This window comes from Lycium ferocissimum, chromosome 11 (assembly GCF_029784015.1).
Source record: "Lycium ferocissimum isolate CSIRO_LF1 chromosome 11, AGI_CSIRO_Lferr_CH_V1, whole genome shotgun sequence".
Classification (NCBI taxonomy): domain Eukaryota; kingdom Viridiplantae; phylum Streptophyta; class Magnoliopsida; order Solanales; family Solanaceae; genus Lycium; species Lycium ferocissimum.
In genome coordinates this window covers 51,856,276-51,871,026 of record NC_081352.1, presented here as the reverse complement: position 1 = coordinate 51,871,026, position 14,751 = coordinate 51,856,276, and the positions used below count along the sequence as shown (strand labels likewise).

Sequence of the window (14,751 nt, the reverse complement as noted above, 5' to 3'; positions counted from 1 at the left end):
GTACTTCCCCTTTATTTAGTACTTTCCCAAAAAAGTACATTTTAAGATGTATTTTTTTATCAAATTGATATGAGAAAAATTGTAATATATAGTATTTTTTATGTAGTTTTTAAATGTATAAATTTTAATCTTAATATATTGAGTTAATCTAATCACATTTAGCTTTAAAATTTAATCATTGACTCTCAAAAAACGAAAAGTGTCACATAAAATGGGACGAAAGGAGTACTTAAAAAGCCGTCTCTAGCTAGTCTGGGTCTTTTCATTCTTGTGTACCTGTAATACGTATCAGCTCTTTTTATGTGTATTTATTTATTCAGTTTTCCTTTTTGTTTTGGTTCACAAATATATATATATATATATATATATATATATATATATATATATATATATATATATATATATATATATATATATATATATATATATGGCGAACCTCATCTCTAGCTGGGTCTAATAAAGTAGAAGTACTTCCTCCAACTTATGTTCCAGTGATAGATTTAGGGCAAGCCAAAGGCGAAGAACGAGCTGTTGTCTCTCAACAACTTCTGAAGACTTGGGAAGAATATGGTTTTGTGCAGGTTCATTAATTATTTCTGCATGCAATAAGAATAATCAATTGAAAATTAATTATGCATTCTTTTATTTGGCCTATAAACTTACACGAAAAAGTATCTCTAAAGGACGAGTAGGCATTTAGTATAAAGTTGAACACGTATACATAAGTGCTGACGTGATATATAAATTTTAGAAGTGTCTAGATGATCATTTTGTAAGTTGGAGTGTTCAACTGATAAAGTAGAGACAAGTTGAGGTGCCTATTTGTACACACCCAAAGTTGAAGTTGAAGCCAAATTTGAGGGTCGGTTTATTATTATGTCTTCTTCTTTTGGCATGCACTCTCCTCCCGCACTAAACATGCAAATAATATTATTTGTAGTCGCTGAAAGGGTAGAATGGTGAAACAGGTAATCAATCATGGAGTATCAGAAAATCTAATGGAGGAAGCAATGAAAGTGTACCAGGAATTATTCAGTTTGCCAGTGGAAGAGAAAGAGAATTATGCAAAGGAGGTAGCAAATACAGCAGGTAAAGCAAATTATGGTACAAGGGAGTATGAGATGCCTTGAACCACAACTGCGATGATCCAAAAATTTGGCCTGATAACCCTCCAAGATTTAGGTACGTAATTAAAGGCTAAGCCTGGCCATCTATTTTTTCTTACATCTCACCAATTTACGTAGAGTAATTCAGTACATCTCAAGATCGTACATGAAATTAGTTATCTGGCATTATCGCCTTTCACTATTGCAAGTGTATCTATTAAATTTGTATGAGTTTAAAAATGTCTATTGCCTAGTAATCCCAGAAATTTGAAAGCTATCGCAAATTACCCGTAAAATTTCTTAGCCACGAAAATCAAATTGACAAAGCTAATTTCTCATTTTTTGTATAATTGCTAACAATCGTGGCAATATATACCTAAATAGCTACAACTTTATTGCTACGATAAACTTTTATAGCTAATCACAAGTTTTTGCCACGCGATAAAATAGCAATAGTTTTTACCACAATAAGTTATTTGAAACAAAATATCGTAGCTAAATAGATATTTTGCTTCAAGTTATAAAAATTGTGGCAATAGTTAAATGATATAGCCACGAATGGTTTGCTAAAAAAAAAATTTGTAGCTAATTATGAGTTTTTGCCACGGGTTGAAACTTACTATGGTAACAGTAACCTTTTAGCCACAATAAATTATTTGAAACAAAATGTTGGAGCTAAATAAATATATTTGCTTCAAGTTATAAAAGATTGTGGCAATAGTTACATGATATAGCTATAGAATTTTTGCGATAATAAAATTTCGTAGCTAATTATTAATTTTTTCCACGTGTTGAAACTTATTGTAGCAATAGTAACCTTTTAGCCATAAAAAGGTACTTAAAATAAAATATTACTAAATAAATATTTTTACTTCGAGTACTAAAAGTCGTGGAAATAGTTGGCTTAATAGATATAGTTACTTGTCATGACGAAATCATATAGCCTGATTATTGTTATGATAAAATTTCATAGGTAATAATTAGTATTTTTTTAACACGAATTGAAATTTGTCGTAGCAATAGCTCCTTTTTATAAAATAAATAAAATAGAAAATTTTGTGGGAGAGGGTCACGCCCGAAGGGGTGGAAAAAAATTTTGGGGGGAGTGGGGAATGGTTGCGGGTGAGAAAGAATTTCTTTTGTATAAAATTTAAAAAAAAAAAAAAAAAGTAGAAAATTATGATGGGTGGGGGAGGGGGGGGGTGGGGGAGGGGATGGTTGTTGGGGGTAAGAAAAAAATTATTTTTTCTAAAAATAAATAAAATAGAAAATTCTGTGAGAGGAAGGGGGTGCGCGCCGAGGGTGGGTGGTGTAAAAAAACTTTATTTTAAAAAGGATGGTGGGGGTGGGTCGGGGGGAGGGGGGAGGGGATGGTGGTTGAGGTTTATGGGTGTTGGGGTAGGGGGGAGGGGCGTTGGGGAATGCGTTTGTGTATTTTTATTAATCCGAAAAATGATTTCTCAAATTTTTATGGAAACATTTTCTCCTATTTTGAGGAAAACATATATATATATATAGTGCTTGAGAATTCTTATTTTCGTTCGACACTGACAATGTACCTTTATCGATTTAGTGTAATTAAACATCGTTCTATTTAATTTAATTTTTTCATGTTTTACATGTAATCTTTAAATATAATTTAAAGTTAGATTATCGATCTAATATATATTAGATGTTCATATAGTTCCATTCGGTTAACTTTACATGATCTTACTTGTAATTGTAAGTTTTAAATATAATTAAAATAAATAGGTAACATCTAAATATAATTTAAGCCCAACTCAAGCTTCATACATATCTAGCACTTCAAGAATTGTTATTTGACTTGAACTTATTCTATCGATATAATACATTTTTGTGTAATTAGAGATGTTTATCTCGATACGATTCAAATTTTACGACATACTTGTAAGTTTCAAATCAAATTTAATAAGTTGTGATTATGTCTAATTACCTTTGATTAAGTAATTATATCGAATTTAAAGTACAAATTGTTACCAAATCTGTTTTCATCTTGATCAAGTGTTTCGAGAATTATTATTTGAGCCGGACATGTTCGATGGAGACAATATTTTATCGATCTAGTTTAATTAGGTGTTGATCATTCTATTTAATTCAATTTAACATGGTCTTAATTGTAAGTTTTAAATATAATTTAAATAAATTAAATAGTTAAATTATATCTAACTAAATTTAATGACAATTTACTTTTTGATTTAAACAAAACTTCATTAACGCTCATGTTTCATCCTCAATGTACAAGTGCTTTCAAGAATTGTCATTTCACTCGGGACCTCTACTATTGAAACAATACCTTTATCGATCTAATTTAAAAATTAGATGTTCACATTTAGTTCGATTTGACTTGATTATACGAGATTTTACTTGTAACTATAAGTTTAAATATTATTTAAATAAATAGATAATTGTGTCTAAATATCTAACTCAACTCTAGCTTCATCAAGATCTAAGTGCTTCGAGAATTGTTATTTGACTTGGACTTGATCTATCGGGACAATACCTTTATGATGCACTACTAATTCAATTACTTAATGATTATTACAATTTAATTATAATTTGTTGTCTTAATATTAATAATTTAATATAGCTAATATAGAAGTGAATCTATATCACAATTTATATCAAATAAGTATTAACTTCAAACAATGTCCAATAATTAATAAGTTATCAACCAAACTGGATGAATCTAATTACTTTATGTCAAATTGCAATGTATTCTCATAATGAAAATTCTTAGCTAACGTTTTTTTTATTGTTTAGACTATTAGGAGGGAAACGTGATGAATTCACAATAAGTTCCCTCTAATTTACTAAATTAAAAAGAAAGAGTTGTGTCAAATTTGAAAACAACAATAAAAACAAAAAAGTTCCCTCCAAATTATTTCCCTCTAAATATTTTATCCCTAAATCATAGCTTTCTTTCCTATTAAAGAGTCTAAAACCTAAAAGACTAGTCACTTAAGAAAGAAAAAGAGTTTCACTTTTCATCTCTAATATCTCTAGTCTTGATATTTTCAAGACATAGTTAAGAGGTAAATTTTATATTATTTTCCTTATTATTTCTTTATTTCTTGTCTCATTCACAATTTGTTTAAAGAGTTTTCTAATCAATGCGTTAGAATCACTAAAAATATTGAATATAGTACCTTTTGCTATTGAATTAGGTGAGGCTCCATTTTTGTTATAAGTTTTGGTTGTTCGTCAAAGCATTATTTTTCTCGTATTGGTTTGTAGTGTATAACTTCTTTTTTTGTTGTGTGATTTTTTATTGTAATTTATTGAAGTTTATTAAGAGTCTATCTCAGTCACATTTTTTAAAAAGAATTTTCATATTAACAAATACAATTACTTTTTAAAACGAACACTTTATTGTATCATTTTCTAATTTGTTTTTATTGTTATTGCAGCTTGTGGAGGAGTGACTGAAGCATCAAAATCGACAGGGAAATGAATAATTATTTTTTCTCTTGTAGAAATATATTGATATGTTTGAATAAAGTGAGGTTTCACTATTTTGAAGTTGTTGGAAATTTGTTAAGTCTTTTTTCTTCCAAAATTGAAGATAATATTCTTATATGATTGCCTATATCTCATGTCGAAAATGATTTCTCAGCTACATTATATGGCTAACAATTTTTGAATTTGTAGCTAAACACACATATAATTGCCACACAAATTAGAACATGAATACACATTTTTATTTCCATAGCAAATTAAAAAGCTCTCTTGCTACAAGTTTAACCCTCGTGACAAAAAAGCATGGAATTATAGCTATGAGTTTTTGAATTCGTAGCTAAACATATACTCCTATAATTGCCACGTATTAAGAACATGGCTATAAATTTTCACCTTTCGTAGCAAATGAAGACTCTTTTTAGCTATAATGCTATTTATTTTCATGGCTAAATGCACAGATTCTTAGCTACAATATGAAAATATTTGTGGCAACTACTTTAATTCACAGCTATGAATTTTTTAATTCGTAACTAAATAAGAGTACTATTGCCACGAGACTAAGCAATAGAAATAGCCATAAAATTTGAGTTTGCGTGGCAAACATGTTTAAGCTTTTGCTACAATATAACAACTTGTGGCTACAATATGAAGATAGCTACAAATTTTTTTCTTCGTGGCAAAAGACTAATATCACTTGCTATAAGTGAATTTTTTGTGGCAGAAATTTTCTACCATTGCAGCTACAACACAAATATTTTGTGGCAATAAGCATAAGTCCTTAGCCACGGACCATGTAAAGTTTGTAGCTAACTTTTAGCCACGCTACATTTTGCTACGAATGCTACGGAAAAAAATTTTGTAGCTAAAGTGTTTAGCCACGAAAAATTTTATATTTAGCTACAACATATTTTGTAGCAATATATGCCTTGTGTTGTAGTGGCCTTACGCTACGTTCTTCATCGAACCAAGAGCCGAGATATTCGTGTTGCCGAGAGTTGGCGAACGATGTGCGAGAGAGGCAGGCTAATAATTTACTACCACTACTAAAAAAACTGGATTTTCCGACCTCAAAAAACCGACCTCAGTTGAGGTCGGAAAAAAACCGACCTCATGAGGTCGGTAAAATCGTAATAGTTATTTTTCAATTTTTTTAAAAATAAACCGACCTCATGAGGTCGGTAATATTGTATCAAAATTTGAAAAAATAAAGTACCGACCTCACTAGGTCAGAAATTTAATATGATGGTAAATATTATACTTTTATTTTTAATTTAAAAGAATACCGACCTCACGAGGTCGGTTTATTAAAAATAATTTTAAAATTATTTTTAATAAACCGACCTCGTGAGGTCAGTATGCTTTTAACTTAAAAATAAATTAACTTAAAAATAAAATTATTAAATATACCGACCTCATGAGGTCGGTAGTATTAGCCAAATAAAATTAAAAGAACCCCAATTAATGAAACCCTTCTCTTTCCATTTCTCTCTCTTTCCCTCTTAACGTTTTTGAGGTCTCTCTCTCTCTCTACCTACTACAGCGTCGACGTTACCAACAGTGCAGGGAGTCACAGTCGTCGTCGTCCACACCCAGAACCACCGCTGCCGTCGCCAGTTATCATCAACATTTGAGGTTGTTTTTCTTTCTTTTCTTGGCTAAGAAATTTGTTACTGGGTTGAGTTGTTAGAGCTTCGATTCATCGAGTTGTTAGAGCTTGATTCTTGAACTTGACATTAATTTGTATGCTTCAATTTTTGAATAAAAGAAGAGTAAACACAATTACACATAGAGGGTCTTCCATAAATTCTCAAAAAAATTACTTTGGCCATTTGGGGATACAAAATAATGAAATTACTTTGGCTATATGGGGAATCAGATCTAGAAAATAGTGAAGATGCTAAATGCAATTACCAATAAAGGGTCTTGAATAAATTCTCCAAATATTACTTTGGCCATTTGGGGATACGAAATAATGAAATAACACTCAATTGGAGTGGAAAATCAGGAAAGATGAGAATACAGATGGGTTTTTTTTTTTAAATTTTTTTTACATGCTTCAATTACTGAAGTTGACATTATGTACTTCAATTTTTTGAAAGAAATATATAAGAGCTAAACGCAATTACACATAAATGGTATTAAATAAATTCTTGAAAACCCACTTTGAAATTACGCATGTTTCCTTGAGGTTCTTTTTTTTTTTTTTTTTTTTTTTTTGTGTGTGTATGATTAATTTTTGGGGCAAATTTTCATGTGTTTGGTTATAAATTTTGTGAATTTGTGATGGTTTCTTGATTCTAAGGCACATTTAGCCAAAAGAGTACTTCAATCTCTTGCTCTCTAAGGTCCATATACCCTTGTTCTAGTGTCTTAGGTTTATGGTGCAAATTTTCATGGGTTTGGTTTGTAATTTTATGAGTTTTTGATGAGTTTGTCATTCTAAGGTCCATTTTAGCCAAAGGGAACTTATGAGACTGAAATGTTGCTCCATAAGATTTATGTAATGTGGTATAGGGCAACTGGTGACTTGACATTAATATTAAGAGGAGTTAAAATAGGATCATATTTGATTTTTGTGTTCTGAAAGAATAAACTAGAAGATAAAGTTGTGTCTGAAAGAGTAATGCGGATCCAATCGATTCTTTTTCCAGATATTGTCCCATTAGGATCAATTGCATTGAATACAAGTTTTACAAATTCAACGTATCAATTTAAGTTTGATTTGGTTTATGATTCCAAACTCTGAAAAGACGTGCATGATTTTGAGTAATTGGTTTTTGCAAATACGAGAATCATATTTTCTTGAACTTTGTTTTCGTTATTGTTTGAGCTGTTGTCTTGAAGTCTTGAAGCCCTTTTCATTGAAGTACTAATTCCCGGTTTCTTTCTAGGGGAGCTATCTGTATGTGTGAACTCGTTCTCAATTCTCACGAAGTCATTGCTTCCATTACCGGACAAATATCATGGCTTAACAGATATAGACAAGCGCTATCGACAGCGGTGAGTTTTATTTATTGTGCAGGTTTATGGTTGAAGCTTCTAGTTTCATGGTACTGACTCATTATAGGAGGGGTGACTACATAACTATCATAGAAATTCTCTAGAATGGGTCATTTCAAAATTAATTTTTATCTTCTCGGTTTGGATACATAATATGATTTGTCACATTTTTTCGGCGAGAATAATTTTAGATATTGGTCAATTCATAGAATGGTAGATGGTACATACATAAGCAACTCTTATAAGTTTTTCTCCAGGGGTTGTCCGCATATGTGTTGGTGCCCTTGCCTCGTATTACGGCTATGCGTTCGCTTGTATTTGCTTTTCACTTTCTTGTTTCAATAACCGAGAAATCCCCGAAGGCTAGTAGCACACAATTCGAAACTCGATGAATAATGGGCCTACCCCCTATCCAAAGGCTAGTACCGCTAGAACAAATCCCCGGGGGCTTTGCTTTTTGCTTCCACATAACTTGATCATTTAAAGTAGCTAAAGCAAACGAAAATATGCAATCTACCTTAGATTTGGGCATTTGGCATATGTCTACAACTATTTTTAGTGTCGGGTTTCCGGAGAGGATATCTTCAATTACAAACGTTTCTCTGACTTTCTTCTCATGATATCTTATGCATACAAGGAGGAAACCAGTCAAATGATTAATTTTCTTTTCTGTACTGTTGCATGAAAAAGTTATTCAGGGTGTGTTCACTCTCCTTGCTGTTTATGATAGGTATGTGGACATGATTGCAAATCCTGAGGTGGTTGATACCTTTCGCAAGAGGGCAAAGGTAGGTTAGCTATTTATTTGTCTTTGACTGTTACGTCAAAAGTACAATATCGTCTTTCTCTTATCATCAGTTGGTTACCTCTTGAATTGTAAACCTTCAAGTAAATTACTTTTACTAAGCAAGTATGGATATTTGCCAAGTTAATAGTTTGTGATTGTTGGTCTACAAATTTTCTTCTATTTCCTCCTTCTAAACTAAAATGACGGAGACTTCATCGGTTTTGAGTTAGGGAGCATATAGTTTTACGTTATTACTTTGATCTCGAACTATCGTTAGTTAGCATCCTCCACTTCCTATATCATCTCATTATTTCTTAACAATTGGTTACTAGATCATAACGTATTTTTGTTATCACGGGTTTATATTGCAAGCTGGATTTTTAAATATTGCTTTCAAACATGCATTTTGTTCTCTCTGTTGGTGGTAGATGATTTCAGAAATGCATGTAGCAAATCATAAAGCTGATATCTCACTTATTAAAAGAATGATATTGTTTTCTTCATCGATGAATGAGGTTCTTTTTCATTGTCTCTTCTTTTGGTTTTATAAAGTCTCTCCTTTGTTAAGGATCCATGTGTCTGATTTACTTGGTTACGTTTCTAGTTCGATCTATTCCATCGAGATCATGAGCTATAAATAGCCAATTCAGGCCTCAAATTTAAAGCTACTTTTCAGCTTATAATTGTAGCTTCATGATATATATATATATATATATATATATATATATATATATATATATATATATATATATATATATATATATATATAGATAGATATTTCATTGCGAAGTTGTCCTCTATCAAATAATGGACTTATAACCACATTTAACTAATGAAAACCACAATCTACAAGATACTACTATGAATTTTCAAGTATAAATGAAAATACTCTCGGTTGTTAAATCTTGCTTCGGGCATTTGTTTCTTTGGATCTTCCCAGGGTAATTTGCAATATTCTCTCGCAAATGAAGTTAACCTCAGAAATAGAATTTTTCTGCTTAGTGTTATATTGTTGTCTTTTTGAAATTACCTAAGGTGGAGACTTGTAGTAAACTCTGCTACTTTCTCTAGAAGTTCTAACTGCAATAGGGTAATGGACGTTGTAAAAGCATAACATTTCTTCTTCTTCTTTTCCTATGAAAATTGTGCAATATATTCCATGCTGATTTAATCCCTCCTTGAAGTAGATTGTATCGAAATACGTAATGCGGTGGAATCTTTTGGCTTTTTGGAAGTTGAAACACCTGTTCTCCAGGTTTGTGAATTTCCTTTTGGTTGTATGGGCAAATGATCTCCTATTAAGTTGTGATTTATTTTCCATTTTAGTGTTTTTCAATAAAGCTTGGGAGCTACTCTTCCATGAAAGAGTATAATATGTTTTCAGAGTCAAAATATTTGCTTTTGTAAACTACAAGTCTTTGGATAATAGAGAATGGTTGCTCCTCTTGTTCGGGGAATATAGGTTTTTTAACGATATTGGTTGTTAGAAGAAAGGAGTTGTGGGTTTTCAATCCCCACAAATATCCTTGAATGGAAGGATCTAGATGAGTCTCACATAAATTCTTCGGAGGGAGTATTATTTATACTTATTTAGTGGACTTTTATCATATATACAATGTTTGAGATAAAGCTATTGGATTCGAATGAACCCGTATCTTCTCTGTCAAACATGATACTAGTCATTTACAGGAATACACATGGCAACCATTCTTATATTGAAGGCATAATACTGAAATTGATTAAACTTGCGAGCATCTGGATTTGCTTGTTCGTTTAAGTTCCCTTAGAAGCCAACCTACTTCTTTCTTGATCTGGCTACAAACATATTCTCTCATCATTACAAAATAATTTTGAATGGCTAAATAATGTTGGCCCAAAAATGTCCAGTTAAACATATTTTAGTTACCATTTGGATATCTGACCTGTTTCCTTGAGTTGATGCAAACCATCTTATATTTTATCTTTTCCAGAGATCCTATATCGTGTCTTTTCATGTGCTGCATATGTTTTCTCGGAGAAAGAGTTATTTTCGGATGACTTTATTTTCTTTATGTCTTATCAATTTATTATTTTGCAGGAACTAAAACGGGGGACGCCAGTGCCTCAAGATGAGGCGTTCAAGATCACTCGTGAAGAAGAAGGCAAATGCTAATGTCCCGGCTTTGTGAGGAACGGGCTAGGCAGACCTACGTAAGCTTCTATAAATTTTTCATATTTTGTTTGTTAGATTACGAAACGGGGATCCGGCTCGTATCTCATTTTTATGCTTGATCTTTATTTTTGGTTTTATAAGGAATGTGATAGGTTGAAGTCATTATAATAGAGTTCGTTTGTTTCCACTCCATTTTAAGTCCTGAAGAGCATTTTTTTTTTTTTGGCTAAATAAATGATTTTATTAATACCAAGTAATAGTTACAAAACCAAACAGGGCAGACCACTTGTTTCGCACATCAAAACCAGCACCTGTTCTAGACTCTACAGTTCTAAGGAGTCTAGTTCTAGGCATAGACACTAGGCAGCCACTACTTCATACATATTTGGCAGGCAGTTACAAAAAACAAAGTCCAGTGACTACACCTAGCTAAGACAATACATAGATAAATTCTATCAGCTTGCTAGGTTGCATCCGATTGTCAAACTACATCATTTTTTCTGCATCGGTGACTGTTATGGCATAGGATTCATTCTGGGACAATCGGTTGGCATTTCCTCCTTTTTTCTACCTCTAATATGCGGATGGATCAATCTCTTTGCATGAATCTTTGTTGGCAGCTAATATCAAATTATATAAAGCATCTTCTCCACAACTCAAACTGCCATCAGAAGCGGATTGAGAATAACTGATCCCTCAGAGTTCAAATGGGAGATTTTAGCAAGATCCCAATTCTCTAAGTTAAAACCTGATCCCTCAGAGTAATACTGGGAGACAACACTGGGTGAGCCACATAAATTACCAACATCCTGATCAATGTTTGTTGCCTTTACTAGTTGTTTATCCTCAAGACTTTGTTATTAACATAGCATGGACAAAAAACGTGAATTAGATGCTCTTTGCTTTAAGCCAAGCACAAACAAATTGTGAATGATTTTTTCTTTTCTTAATCTCTTATACCTGAAGGGGTTGAATTGTCTAACTATCCGGGTGTTAAAACTGCAAACTCATAATTTCAGACCAGCCCACTTAAAAAGAAAAGATGCCTATTTGCACAACAACATTTTTAAGGCACAGTCACTTTTTAAAAACTTTGTATCTGTAGTCAGCTAAGGTTTCAACATTAAAAATGTAGACTCTGGAATATGTTAGATGGAAAGAGGAAATGCTAAAAAAGTAAAAGTCATAATTTTCTCAAATTTTGTGGCTTCAAACATGTAGTATACTCTAACGATTTGAAGAATATGTCATAAAACTCTCAAGCCAGACTGAGTTGCTTATTGAAATAACTTTGTGGCTTCAAACATGTAGCTTTTGATGTCCAGCAAGTATACTCTAACGATTTGAAGAATATGTTTTCTTAGGTGTTTACTAAATGTTTGATAGTTTTTTCTATTGAATTCGAGATTTAAGTTGGTTGCTAATGTTACCTTTTTATTTCAGAATCAATATCAACATTCAAAGGCGGAGTTTCTTCGTACTCGGCCACCCAACACGGGCGACGAGAAGAACAAATGGAGGAAAGGTGGCTTGAGAGTGTTGGTGGTCCCACTAGGTTTGGCACTGCTTACGAAATGCCACATCGTGCATTTCGTCAATACTGGTCGCCCCTGGAAGGCCTACATTCTTCCAATACCGAGTCGTTCGATAGAGTGAGTGCTATGGCCATGGAGCAAAAGATTGCTGAGCTATCTAGCCAGCTACAGGCCTCGAAGGAAAGGGAGAGGCGGAGGGACGTGCAGTTTGACGGTATGAGGGCCCAATTAGACGCTATACTTGCTTCGAGGGGGATTCCCTCGTGTCCTGATGATGCTCGTAACCCCCATACTCAATCTAGTGGTGCGGCTGATGATGGGACTCATGTGTCAAACACGCAAAGGCATGTTTGAATGTTAATGTTGTGGTGGATTTGTGGATTTGCGAGGGGTGAAGTAGTCTAATGTTGTAGACTAACTTAGTGTAGACTAGTTTAATATTTTGTGGATGTTTACAAATGTTGAAGTAGTTTAATGTTGTTTTGATGTTTGCGAAGGTTGAAGTAGCTTAATTAATGTCTCTTGTGAATGTTTGATTGACGTTTTTATTCAACTTTGAAGTAGTTTCGAATTGAATTTGATGTTTTGGTGGTTGTAATATATGTGTTGTAATAGTAGCTTATTGTTTTATGTATTAATTTATAGTAGTTTGGTGTATTGTTGGCAGCTATTTGAGCTGGTTTTAATTGAAAGTAAAATTATTTTCATCTTCACAGGGGGGCAGCTGGAATAACGCTAGGTGCTACAATTTTTTTTGCGAAATACCGCGAGGTCGGTTTACCGACAAATTACCGACCTCATGAGGTTGGTATTTTGGAAAAATTTTCTAGGGAATTGCAAATTACCGACCTCATGAGGTCGGTTTTCTGGAAAAAATTTCAGGGAATTGCAAATTACCGACCTCATGAGGTCGGTATTCTGGAAAATTTTCCCAGGAATTGCAAATTACCGACCTCATGAGGTCGGTTTTCTGGAAAAAATTTCCCAGGAATTGCAAATTACCGACCTCATGAGGTCGGTTTTCTGGAAAATTTTCTAGGGAATTGCAAATTAACGACCTCATGAGGTCGGTATCCTGGAAAATAGGACGACAGAAATCTAAAACAATATATATATTCTATATATGTTCATATAACTTACCGAGCTCATGAGGTCGGTAAACTAATATCATTATATTATTAATATAATTTACCAACCTCACGAGGTTGGTAATTTATATAATTAATTAATTATAATAGCCGACTAAAAAAATATTAACGTTCCTCATGAGGTCGGTTTTTTGCGACCTCATGAGGTCGGTAATAATTTCGACCCACTCTTTTCCGACCTTCAACCGAGGTCGGTTTTGACGAAACCGACCCTGGGGTAAATTGAAGTACTTTCACCCAGGTCGGGAAATCCAGTTTTTTTAGTAGTGATATACTTCTTGGCGCGCTCTGGCCGGGGTTCGTTAATCACCCAGCATGCACGTGAACGCTAGCCGGGATAGGAGGGAGACGCACAGAGGGGGCCGAAGCACCCCTTTTTTTTTTTTTTGGGTTTTATCCTTGATTATCGGTATTACAATTTTTACACATGTAATGTAATCAAAGGCATGTTAAGTACTAGTGTTATATAGAAGTTTTCCTAAGCAAAGAAGCAAGCAGCCTTAGCTTCCACTTGGCGGAGCTATAGCATACGGGTTTAGCCGAGTAACTTTAGTGTAAACTCTATATTGTATTAAAAAGTTCATTAAATATGTACATATGGACAAAAATTAAATTCAAAACCCAGTAACTAATACCTGATGTTGTTATTCTAAAATTTAGCCATAAAGTTCAAATTCTGGCTTCACTTTTGTTAGCTCCCCACTAACCGTCCTCCCAATAAATGCCTATGAGATTTATGAAATTAATTTTCAGGGAGGTTATTGGGTCATATTCTGGTGAAGTGAGAAAGTTGAGCAAGATCATCTTGGATCTGATAAGTGAAGGACTAGGCTTGGAGGAAGGGTACTTTGACAAAGAATTGCCGCAGGAAATGCTTATCAATCACTACCCGCCATGTCCAGATCCAAGTTCAACTGTGGGATTAGGTAGACACTGTGATGCAACTATCTTAACCCTAACCCAACAACAAGTATATGGCCTCCAAATATTAACCAAGGATGGGAAATGGATTGGTCGGAACCCCTACCTCATGCATTTGTTGTCAATTGTGGTTTGGCAATGACGGTACGTATCCAACCGCCTCAAGGCCTTCATCATATACGTACATTTTTCGTCTTGATTCGATCATCAATTTTATAACAAGAAATGTTTTTCTTTGTGGTTGTTCAACTATATATATATATATATATATATATACATAGGTAATTAGCAATGGGAAATTTGCAAGTTGTGTACATCGAGTGGTCACAAACACAACTCAAGCACGGACATCCATTAATACTTTCATTCTTCCGGAAGATGTCGTTAAGCCTGGAAATTCATCACTCGTTGGTCCCCCAATCTTTAAATCCTTCAACTGGTATACTGAGTTTCTGCCACATTACCAGATCATCCTCGGTTATCAATCAGATAATACCTTAGCATTGGAGCCTTTTAAAATCAATGCTTAAGCATTAGTGTGTGTAACAAATGTGAGAGTCGTTGCATCATGCATGCATGACTTTTCCTCTCTCTTGAAATAAGAGCTCAACTTTGTCTTAATAAG

The 14,751-nt window shown here is 33.4% G+C and overlaps 1 pseudogene; it reads left to right on the top strand.

Annotated features, from left to right (window-relative positions):
- The first annotated feature begins 427 nt into the window (after nucleotides 1-427).
- Nucleotides 428-14,656, top strand: LOC132036371 (hyoscyamine 6-dioxygenase-like; annotated as a pseudogene).
- The last annotated feature ends 95 nt before the right edge of the window (nucleotides 14,657-14,751 follow it).